The 11,912-nt window shown below is 41.5% G+C and overlaps 1 long non-coding RNA gene across 1 annotated transcript; it reads right to left on the reverse strand.

Moving 5' to 3' along the window:
- Window positions 1-1,351: 1,351 nt before the first annotated feature.
- LOC147650885 (uncharacterized) lies at window positions 1,352-6,899 on the reverse strand. Its single transcript, XR_015275322.1, has 3 exons — window positions 6,786-6,899; window positions 4,323-4,447; window positions 1,352-1,528 (listed from the first exon to the last, which is right to left on the reverse strand). It is a non-coding gene; the product is annotated as an uncharacterized LOC147650885 (long non-coding RNA).
- Window positions 6,900-11,912: the final 5,013 nt, after the last annotated feature.

Below are 11,912 nucleotides of genomic sequence, written 5' to 3' on the forward strand. Positions count from 1 at the left end.
TTAATTATTGGGCTAAGCCATTTTAAATGAGACCTCATCTAAATGAGCAGATTTATTTCCAGAGCAAGCTGGGTGTAAATTTAGCTGGTTTTCAAAGCTCTGAATGCAAAGTATGCCTGGATTTGAGGATGAAGTGGGTTATGGGTGGCTGTAGAACCTCTCCCAGACATGCAGCAATGCACAGCAGTGAAAAACAGACTGCAATTTTGCAAAATATTGTTTTAAACAAAGTGTTACTGAGGTTAATAAGTGCTACCATTGAATACTTTTAATTACAAGCAAGAGTAGACAGTTGCATTAAACAGAGAGAATTTATAAAATTCAATTTCATAAAATTAAAATGAGCATTCTTTTCCCCCCACATAACTCTTTCGTTCAAGGAGAATAATTAAAATATTTTGTCAGCCTTCCTTGTCTTTCTATTCTGTTCCTGGGATTTCCAATCAGTTACTTACCTTCCTATTTTGTTCCTTTCCAGCATTGCTTGTTCCTTTCATTTTTACCTATTTTGTTTCTGGAGGGAGTTTTAAGGAGTAAAAAACCCACAAACATCTTTGGCTTCCCTCTTACTCTCTCAAAAAGTCCCTGGAATGTGCAAAAACTTTACCACAGGAACTTTAACTCAGCACCATTACCCCAGTCCACTACAGTTATGATAATCATAATTTCTAGCAGTGTCTTTTTTTAGCAATGTCACTGGCTTATCACTACATATTTATTTAAAAAGGAATATTGTGGGAGTAAAACACTTCTATCCATCCAAACATAACCTCACACAATTGCAATACCCCCCTCCAGAGACAGGCAGCTTCACCCATATTTAGAAATAAATAATTAGAAATGAGGAAGCATTAATGTATACAATGAATATTCTTGCTCTCAGGCACAAAATTCATTTGTGCAGTTCAGTTTAATGCACAGTGGTGTACACATTTTTTTACATACTAAATATATCTAAAAATGTAAGAATCAGCCCCACCAATGCCCTACTTGAAGAAATAACCCAAAACTTGGCTGATGAAGTGTCCTCAGTGCACAACATGGGCTGCGCACATCGTGCACCTCTGGGCATTGCATCCCCACTTTGGCTCCTGCAGGGAAACTGCCAGCACCAGAACCTTTGCAGAAATCTGCTTTTAAGTGCAAACAAATATTTATGAAGAGCATCTCCCTGAGTTGGGAATACCTAATCCCAGCTAATTAGAGCTGCTGCAGCAGTGGGGAGGGTCCACGAGGAGCCGAGGTGTGTTCCTCCCGCGGCTCATGCACGGCGCAGTTCATTTTCTGTGGCGCACGTTTAACAGCCCAGTATTTCATACTTGTCCCCAAGGTAGTTGACAAAACAGGTTCCTAAAGCTATTCAACAATTTTAATGACAGTGGCTGAAAGATACATTTAAGAAAAATAGCATTCTGAGCCAAACATTTCTTTTGTCAAGTGACAGGGGTCCCAAATTTGCTGTTCCGTGGTGTTCCATTTCTGTAAAAACTCTCGTTGAGGCTGTAGGTCACAAAAGAAGAATGAGGCCCTGGAAAAAGATACAATGACTACTTAATACTGTGTGGGATTATAAGCAGTGGCCTGTGGCAATTCCTTATGTCTCTCTGGGTAGTGATGCTTTTCCAGCACCACTTTTTGTCATCACACAATTCCATTGTGAAATATTCTTTTCATGAAGGAGGAAGAAAGAGTTACACCCTGCAGTGTTTTGGGGAAGACTAAGAAGCATGGTTTGCAGGGAGTATGTGTGAAATATGACATTTCATTATGTGTAATTATTTTTTAACCAGTAATGTCCATGTTGAAATGAGTTTCTTATTTTTGGAATGCATGGGGAGTGGCTGGGGAGGGGAGTCATGTTTTTTTCCCTGTTAATAAACTCAAGTCATTCTTATGCTAAAGCAATTTCTCAACAAAACAAATTTCTCTCCATCTGGGTAATGGCACACCCAAATGTGATTACATTACAAGAGATTTTAAATTAAATTTCAAGGTAGGAGTTATTAATCCAATGCATTTGTCTTTATTATCATTGGATCTAAAACAATAAAAGACTTGAACTCACTTTTAAATGGCAGTACAGTACTAACATCTTATAGCAACATGGGTTTGAGCTGAAACCCTCAGAAATTTATGTGTTTTGGGTCAGGCCTCAAAACTCTTTAAAAAGGTGGAGCAGGAATGGCTATATCCACCCCAGAAAGACAGAGGAGTTACCAAAGAGTTTAATTTGGTTTGGATTTCTTCTGATCTCAAACAACAGTATCACACACTGCTCCAGGAGTTTTCCTAAGCCTCAGAGCTGACAGGGAAATGAAGAGGCAGAAGGTACAGAACTGCCACAGTCAGAGTTACACATATTCCAGATTTATGGCAAATCAAGACACCACCTTGAAAAATCAGAGTCTGTATTTTTAACAAACTGCTAAATGTTGCCCACTCTGATATTTCAAAAAGAAGTGTTTACATGCACATGCAAAGGAATTGGATGCCCAAATGACTTGTGTTCATCTGCCTTCCTGTGTTCACAGGCATTCAGATTACATTTTGGATGCAAAACCAATTTTGTTTAAGCCCATAGCCAACAAAATGCAGTAAATAAATACAGAATGTATGAATCCCTCTTGAGTACTGTTTTTCAATCAATCACATATGAAATTGCAACTATCTCTGCTTATAAAACGAATGTGATCAGAATTTGTCATCACAGCATTATTTGTCCATTTTTTTCCTGGGGAACCTGACAACTATCAGCTGATTACATTTGATCCAGCAAAAGAACATGGATTATACCAGCTCTTCAGCACAGCAGAAAAAAAACTCCAGGATGTGGCACACTAAGTAATGTTATTACAAAAGGTTACTGTATGTTCTCTAGAAAAGCATAACTTTACAAAACACCCATTCCTCACATTTCAGCCCCTGGGGGACGAGCATGCCTTAAGTTCAGTCCATTCCACCCCCATGGATTTTGGGTTTTGGGCTCCCAAGGCAGCGGGTGGCAGTGATGGGCAGGACATGATGCCCTGTGCCAGAGCCAGCCCAGGAGTTCCAAAAGCCAGTCCCAAGGCACAGGCAATGCCAGGAGCACTGGTGGGCGGTGGTTTTGTGGGAGACCAAGCGGTGCCTTTATGTTTTTCTGGGGGAGACTTCCCCTTTTCCACACAGAGCAGGGACCAGGGCTGTTCCATGCAATATTTCTGGGATTAGTTTTCGTTTGCTTTAGAAATCCACTATTTTAGTGCTACAGCACGAACGTAAATGCACACTTGTGACAGCAGGTAGCACATAAAAACGTGTTTTTCTAGTTAATACAAGTGTCCCACTTAACAGCATACTCTTCCTGAGGACCCCAGTGCAGCACAGAAGCAGGCAGCACATTTCAGCGTGGGCATTCATTGCCACGCAGAAACAACTTAATCTTCACAGCATTCCCTCAGTAACTGCCTGTGCATGAGATTTCCAAATGCTCAGACATAATTCTCTCACTGGAGAGTACAGGCTGATTATGACAAACTCCATCAATTTTATTAGCCGCACAGATGTTATAGATATATGTGAAAATCAACCATAATTCTTCCTGTGATGTGCATGCTGGCACTGCTGCAGACTGTGTCTTTCCCCTCACAACCCCAGAGCTCACAGGCTTCCTGCCATTCAGCCTCCATGTGGCCCCCGAGCTAAGATGCTCTTAAAAAGAGAGATATTAAAAGGATTAAAAATGACACCATTGTGCCAGTGGGTGACTGCAGCCACAGAGTCCTGGCTGCTGCTGAAAACTGGAGCGAAATGCGGGGATGAGTTTGCTGCCCTGTGATCTGGATGTGGGGGGAGGTTTCTCCTCTGAGGTGTTCCTAACCAGCAGGTTTGTGGGGATAACTGCACTGGTCCCCCAGTGAACATCTCTGGTGCTGAATACCATGGGGCTGTGTCTCTGAGGCTGGCAGGGGGCACAGCTGAGCTGCACAGACACTGAGGTCCTCCTCTAAGTCCTTCTTCATACTTGCCGTGGGGTCACGATGCCTACTCTGTCTGTCTATGAAAGGCTGGGGCAAAATGCGCTCTCGACGAGCTGTGAGAAATATTTTCATCAAGATCATTCAGCTAGAGCCTGCCCTGGCTCCCAGCACTACGTCTCAAGGGCTCAGCAGGCAGAGAAAAAGTGATAGGAACAATTTAAAGAGAAAGATGAAGCCTCGAAGGGCTCGATGGCTTAAGTCCCTATTGCAGTGCACCTCTAGGAAGCCAAGGAAAGGAGCTGAAATGCAGATTTATCCTGGAGAGGCAGGTCCAGGAGTGAGTAGACCTGTAAAGGCTCATACCTTAAACCCTCTGCACCTCAGCTTTCCCATCTGTAGCAGGTCCTCAGGTTCAGTAACTCAGAGAGTGCATCGGGCTACGCGTGCGGGGTGAAAGCAATTAGCAACTGCGAAGCACAGAGAAACCGCTGGTGGAGAGAATCACAGAGATGCAAAGTTATTATGGGCACACAGTTACCATAGTGATTGGTGTCTCAGAAATGCTAATAATAGTAAAATAAATAATACAGGCCAGGCAGGAAGAGCCCCTAGAGATGAATGTGAGCTGCTCCCCTCCAGAGGGACTGTGTGTACTGCTTTCTCAGCGCTCCTCGCCCAGCGCTGGCTGCGGCTCAGCTCCCTCCCGGGGTAACACACTGTGCTGCTGCGAGAGCGCTGGGTCAGCCAAGTGAGAGCGGAACTTTTAAGTGCTTTATTATTTTCAGGAGTCGTCAGAGAATACAAGACCCCCACAACTGCAAATAATTGAATATGTCAAAAATATTTTGAGTCGTTCATGTCTCGCGACGTATCACTGTGGCCCCGTTAAGACTTTATTGCTGTCCCTCCAGCGATGTTAATTAAGTTCACCATAGGCTCACAAGCCCTTTTTCTCCCTTTTCTCTTTCTTCCCCACCTTTTATTTTTTTTTTTTAATCAAGAAAGCACTTTTCCCAAGTATAATACCTAGCAATGAGAGCGGTGGTACAGTGGAAGGCACTCAGGAAACAGAAATACTAAGGATGAGGCATCCTTCAGTATGATGGTTGATGTCTCTCCACAAATTTTTGCCAGCAATATTAGCCAAGGGATTGTGAAAGTCTAAAGGAAGTGTTAAAGATCTGTGCCAAGTAGACAAATAAATAGCATCCATTCTCATCTTTGGACCACCATCATGCTAGAATTTGCCATGATCCAAAGGGCTGCTCCAGGCTGAACATCTTATATGGGTGTTTCACTACTTGCCTGGATAATTTTGTATTTATGTTGTATTCAAAATGTTTTTATCAACAGAGGTATCAAATAAGGATAGGCTTTGAGCAAACAGTAGGCCAGGGGAAGGAAATACACCTGCTCTCTCCTCTCAAGTGCTTTTCACTGACTTGTCTATCTTGAGTAAATCAGAAAAGAAAATGCTACTTTGCATCCCCCAGCATGAGTGTTCCAGCCCACTTTAGTCAAGCAAACATAGTGTTTTACAAAGCTTTTGCAACACAACCAGTTCTCTGCTTTTGATTGAGAGAAATCATTTCTCTCAGTCTACTGAATTCCACTAAGCTGGAAGTGCACTTTTTATGCTTTTTAAACTAGAATTGTAGGAGTGTTGGTCAGTGCCAATCAGAATATGAATGAAATTCTTTAGCAAGCTTTGGCCAAGAAATAAGTCTTTTTATCAGGTTTTTCTTGCTGAAGGTCAACCAATGTTCCCATCTCTCATTTCAGACTCCCAGCTACATATGCAGGTGAGAAATTACGTTAATACATTTCCTAAAATACCCAGAAACACTAAATCCACTGCTGAGAACTGCATCTATGGAATCACCACTGACACTGGGCAGCTACAAGTCCACCTCTGCTTTTCCTGATGTCTTTTCTTACAGTCTGTGCAAGGATGGTCAGAGGAAGCAGTTTCTGCATCTGGCTGGGCTACAAGGACAAACTCATTCTGGGTCACTGCATGCCAAACCAGTGAAGGGAAGAATTTGGTGCCTTTCCTTCCACTCAAACAATGCTCTGTCACATTCTGGCCCTGTGCAGCGTCCTTCCTGGCCACCAGACAAATCATCCAAACCACCTCAATTAATCTCTTCCCAGCTTAACACCAGCTAGATGGACTATCTGACGGAAAAAGATGCTGAGGAAGGAATTTTTTAGCTCTTGGAACAGTCCAACATGATGGAAAGCACCAGTGAACCCTCAATCTACCAACTTTATCCTGAGCTGGCATAAACATTCCAACAAAACTGGCCACTTGTGAGATGAAGTAACACAAAGAGAGATGAGTCACCAGTGGCACTCGCATGGCAGGGCTGAGAGAGGACACAAAAATGGGGGTGGAGGTGGTTGGTGGGGGAGATGAGGCACTCCATTTTAGCCATGACTCACACTTCCAAATCAATCAGCAATCATTCAGAGATGTCGTGAGGAAAGATGTGGCAGGAAAAGAAAAGAAAATTCTGCCCTTTCCAAGAATGGACATGGTAGAAGCAGAAATGAGTAAAAAATGTGACAGTGGAAAAGGAAGTAAAGGGGAAAAGCAAAGACTACATAGTACCTCCAGTTTCCACAAGAGTTGGAACTTGATGTTCAGTTAGTTTCTCAGGAACAGAGATGGTTGCTTTGAGTCGTAAATGAATCAGAAGATTATAGAGAAGCCATCACAAGAAAGATGACATCACAGACAGAAAGCTTGCAATTTAGTGTAATAAGCAAAGCACCGAATAAGCAGGAAGGAATTGAGCTTTATTTGAGCAACAGTTTACTCACATCGAGATGAGTTTTGAAGATGTTGACACGTGGTCGGTGATAACCATCTCCCAACCTCTGCGTGCTTCTCCATAGGTGTGATTGTGCAAACCAGATCTCCTGCTTATCTTTGTTCTGAGGAACAGAAAAATGGACCAAACAACAGGGTTGGAGGATGAAATGGTAGCAGAAGACACTCAAATTTGGACAACCATCCACAATATTTTTAGGGATTAAAGGTTTCCTCCCTTAGGCTGAGGAACCACCCCAGCTCACAGCTGTATTAGATAGACCATTTTTCCCTACATATTTTACTGAAAAAGAGTCTTGATGTAGAGCATTTCTTCTGAGACAAATATCAAGGACCTCTTGAAGATGACCAGATGCATTTTGTGTCCTTCTCTTCAGCCTGCCCAACACGTATGCCACATAAACCAAGCAATGATGTAGCTTCTCCGTCCCACAGTCAGCTTCCATACACAGTATTTGGGATTTTTCCAGTAGACTAAAACAGTCTGGCCTATTGCCATATTCAATCATGCCACACAGAATTAGTCCTTTTCTGTCTCTTCTGTTTGTGGCCTGGTTGTTTTAGGAATATAAAACCTTTCTAAGTTTACATAATACTACTACCTTCAGGAGCAAGCAAGGAGTAGAGAACCATGCTGCCAATGACATCTGCTCCTGCCATGGAAATGGTGTCCTCTTCCCAGGCCACTGCATCCCATTGCAAGCAGAACCTAATCCCACCCCTGAGACTGCAAAATCAGCCTCCATGGGAATCTATGGGACGTCAGAAATCTGCTCTCCTTACTCCAGAGCAGGATTTCCGAGGCACAGCTCCTCATGGGCACAAGACACATAAAAACCAATTTCACACTGGCTTCAGGATGACACAGAAACGTTCACCTAAAACACAAGCCCACCTATTTCTACCCACTAGTATCTCTGAAGAGATTGTCACTTGTTCCAAGTGGCTAGTGTGATGCCTGTGGCTGATGACAGCTAATTAACTGATAAAGACATTAACTATTGAGTTTTGTAGACTGACCTAAAGTAATCTAAAATTTCCTTAACCACCTCACAGTCCAATTTCTCCACTTCTCTATTTACGGTCCAAAAACACCAACTTTGCTCAAGAATTGCCTTAGGTTCCAGCATTCCCATTCCTGCTTCATTTCTAGCACTGTGAAAGAACTGTATTATGAACTAACATGAAATAATATTTGGAAAAAAAATTGCCACCAAAACTATTGGCTCGGTTTAGGAAAAATGTAATTAAACAGTCCACATTGAAATATTAATAGAATTCTTATTAATTAATGTACATTTTGGTTACGTATCATTTAAAATTCACAAAAATGTGATGAGTGCTACCAAGAAAGAGGATTGTTCTTTCCTTCTTCTAAAAAATACAAAAGCTATTTCCTGCTCCTTTCTGTTATTTTAAGGCTGAGTGTTGAACAGGTATACTTCACTTTTTAACACAACAGCAAAACTTCCAGTACTGAGCTGTTTCTTCAGTTCAGCACAGGGATTTTTTCTGAGCAACATTAGAAATATTAAATGCTTCAGAGAGATGATTTGGTAGCACTTGTTCCCTTCTCATCCATAGGAGAAAACTGCAATCATCACTTGTAATGGTTCACAGTAAGGTGGACCCCAGCTTCATTTAAAGCGATGCTATTCCTATCTAGAAGTGCTGGGATTTAGGCATGTGACTCCCATTAACATTAATGAGAGTTATATGTTTAAAACCCCTGCACATTGTGATGGGAATATGTTCCATAGAATCTAATTAATCTGAAGAGCACTGCATACATTTGGGAACATTCATGTTGTACAATTTCACTGGCATATGGATTTGTCCTCAATAAAGCTTGCTAGTATCTGGTAACAAAGACATTAACAATCTATTGTACATTTACATAAAGCAGGACTAGACTATATGTTTTCCCAGCTCAGTGTAGGCAGCTACAAAGAAGCTTTTGAGTGTAAACAAATACAGAATTGAGAAAATAAGGAAGATGATGGTATTTTAAGAATGTGAATATTTGGAGAATGCTGGGGAATGAACACAGAGGAGGCTGTTTGCTTATAGGTTGGTTGCATTTTCAAAAGGAATCAAGCAAACACAAAAAAAAATAAAAATGGAGGGAGGAAAAATAGAATATTCAGATTCCATCTGTTTCCCACACGCTGAAGATAATAACATGAATGGAAGTGATTTTGTTTTAGAGGTCAGAGCAGAGGCTGATATAGCAACCTTTCAAGATCCTGAAAAACATCATTTGATTAAAATAACTGGCCCTGTTGTTCTTGTGATCCTAAGGAGGCTATTTTCCATGAGGAAGACAACAAAAGCAAAGTAGGGAACAGTAAGTTTTAGTGCTTCAGAGACAAAGCACTAGAGACACACTGCTGCTGGAAAGTGTAACACAACATTAAAGCACGTGATAAGTGAGCAGAAATCAGCAGAAAGTTAATAGGAAGCCACAATGACAATGTGTCTGTGCAGCTCAGTGCAATATTTCTCTCCCTTTTCCCTCCCTTATTCTAACAGGATGAGGAATTTAACAGGACACAGGAAAGCAATATCTTAGTAAAGAAAGAAAGGAACAACCAGAGATAAGGAAATAATGGTTCATGCTACTAAACAAGGTATTCAATATTAAGAACATTTGTCTGTAAATGCTTGACAAGATCTCACTTGCCCAGACCTTGATGGTCCTCAGACCTTCTTCAGAAAGGTTTCCTTTCTCCAAATGGAGAAATATGTGACCAGAATTGCCTGAAATATGAATTCTGAAGCATCAATTTGAAACATGTTTTAAGGTCTGGTACTTAGAGAAGGATGTTTAGGTCTTTCAGACAAAACAAGAGCCTTGAAACCATCTCAAATCTGCCTGAGAACTTGTGTGTGCAATGGATCCAAACCCACCTCCCTTGCTGCACCCTGTACAGCTCTGCATTTATGTCCCCTTCTACAGATGAGTTCAGAGTGTTTCACACCTGGGAAAACTGCAAAGTTTTGTGCTGGCCTTTGCAATCCACAACATAACCAACACACAGCCCGAGAAGGAGGAGATGAAAACGCTCAGGGCTCTGCAGCCCTGCCTTTGGGGTGTCAGACAAGATGTCTGTGTTACAGGGAGCAGCTGAGCTGACAGACTCAAAAATTACCTGAAAACTTCTAATTACTGGGGAAAAAAAAAAAAAATCAGCAAGACAAAGAATTACATTTCAAGACTTTCTCAAAAGTGCTTTAAAAATCTCTTGCTGAGCTAGGAGGGGTTATTTTTATTATTTTCTGGCAATCTACAGCTCTCACTGCTAAGTTTGAGAGTTGAGAAAGTCCCAGAACTTGTACACATTCCATCCTGCTTGCACACAAGGTTTAATATTGCCTGTTGGAAAAGGAGGAAGATATGTTCTTGAGCTTCTTTTCACTGTGAGCCATGGTACTGAGAGGGAGGTATTACTGCAGAGAGGGTTGACTGCACACCCCAGCAGCAGCAGCACAGCTCTGCCACTCCTCATGGAAAACATGGAAATGCCCTTCAGCTGCCCCAGGAGAGGCACCACGGAGCTGAGCATCACCTCACACACAGAAAGGGTCCTGGCACAGGGGATGTGCAGCCAGAGCTGCACAACAGCACACAGAGCTTCCCACTGTCACCTGCAGGGCATTTGGGAAGCAAAGCCCTTTCTCCCCCCTCAGTAAGTAAAAGTTCCTCTGAAGTTAAGTTCAGATTACTGTCAAGTCCCTGCATCTTTTTCTGTTTGTGCCTTCATCATGCAGCTTTTTTCTCCTAGCCATGTCATGACCACCAAGTCTTAAAATCAACAAAGACCATTTACAATTCATCTTTTCACCTGATATTACACACTCATTTTATAGAAAGTAAATCAACTGTCTTAGAAAAAAAATAAAAAAGGAAGACAGAAATAACAGGACTTACACAGCTTTTAGGGACCATTATTTACCATAATTTAAACTTAATCCTGGCAAGTAATGCTAAAATGATAAAAAAGGTTGTTGTTTGTAATGTGTTAATGTTTCATGATGATGTTATTGAACATAGAAACTAAACCCCTATCAGATGTGGTTTTGAAGAAAATACCTGAACTATGGAAAGATTTTCAAAAGTATTTTTCTTGATAAGAAATAGTTGGCCCCTTGTATAGGCCTCCCTCTAAGTAACTTCAAAACACATTAAGGTTTTCACTCTGCATGTTGTGATTTCAGAACTGCTGTTTATCTATTTTAAAGATCCCTGCAATGAAAAAGGAACTATAATTAATGAGGGGATTAGGCCATGCTGTATACACACACAAGTTTATCTATCCATAGACAAAGACACATTTTAGCTTTAAGATGTGGTTTAAACTTAAAGGACTGATTGCAAAATACTGGCAAGGACCTTCTTATTTAACAAAATATCCAGTGGTTTGCCTAACATCCAATTCCACAATGACCTCACTAACATTATCATTTTCCAAAAGGCCAAGGAGGGAGGTTTTTTAGGGTAAAAAGAAGAGCTAAGCCTCAGAACAGGGATGATCCAATGCTTGTGCAAAGGAAAGTCACTCCAGGCAATGCATAACCTTACCTGACCCAGTTACCACCTCTCCTCTCCAGTTTCAATCCCCATTTACCAACTCCAGCATTCCCCCAAACCCAGAAGATTCCCATTTCTATTCCATGGAACCCAAAACATCCTGCCAAGGTCCCTGCCAGGGCTGGTGCCAGCCTGCAGCAGCAGACACTGATTACCTGCTCTGGTCCACTCCTGCCCAGCAAAAGTGCTGCTCCTGATAAGGAAATACGGAACCATGCCTTGGGGAAGATGCAGGTGCTAACAGGGACTACAAAAACACAGCAACCTTAAAAGCAAAACTTTTAAAATTTAGTCAAAACCCAAACAAACCATCCTAAATTTATCTTTGGAATTCATTTGGTAGCAAAAGGGAAGAGAATAATGTCTGAATGGTGTTAACACCCCATTTATCAGGTAGCAGTGTAGACATTGTACATTTTATGTCTTTCTAAATATGTGACTAAAGGATGGGAAAAAAAAAACCAAAACCAACAGATGACAATTTCACTAAATTCTTTCTTTTGCAGAGAAAGATTCCATTTCTGCA

The sequence above is a fragment of the Cyanistes caeruleus genome, chromosome 12 (genome assembly GCF_971803275.1).
Source record: "Cyanistes caeruleus chromosome 12, bCyaCae1.hap1.1, whole genome shotgun sequence".
Lineage (NCBI taxonomy): Eukaryota > Metazoa > Chordata > Aves > Passeriformes > Paridae > Cyanistes > Cyanistes caeruleus.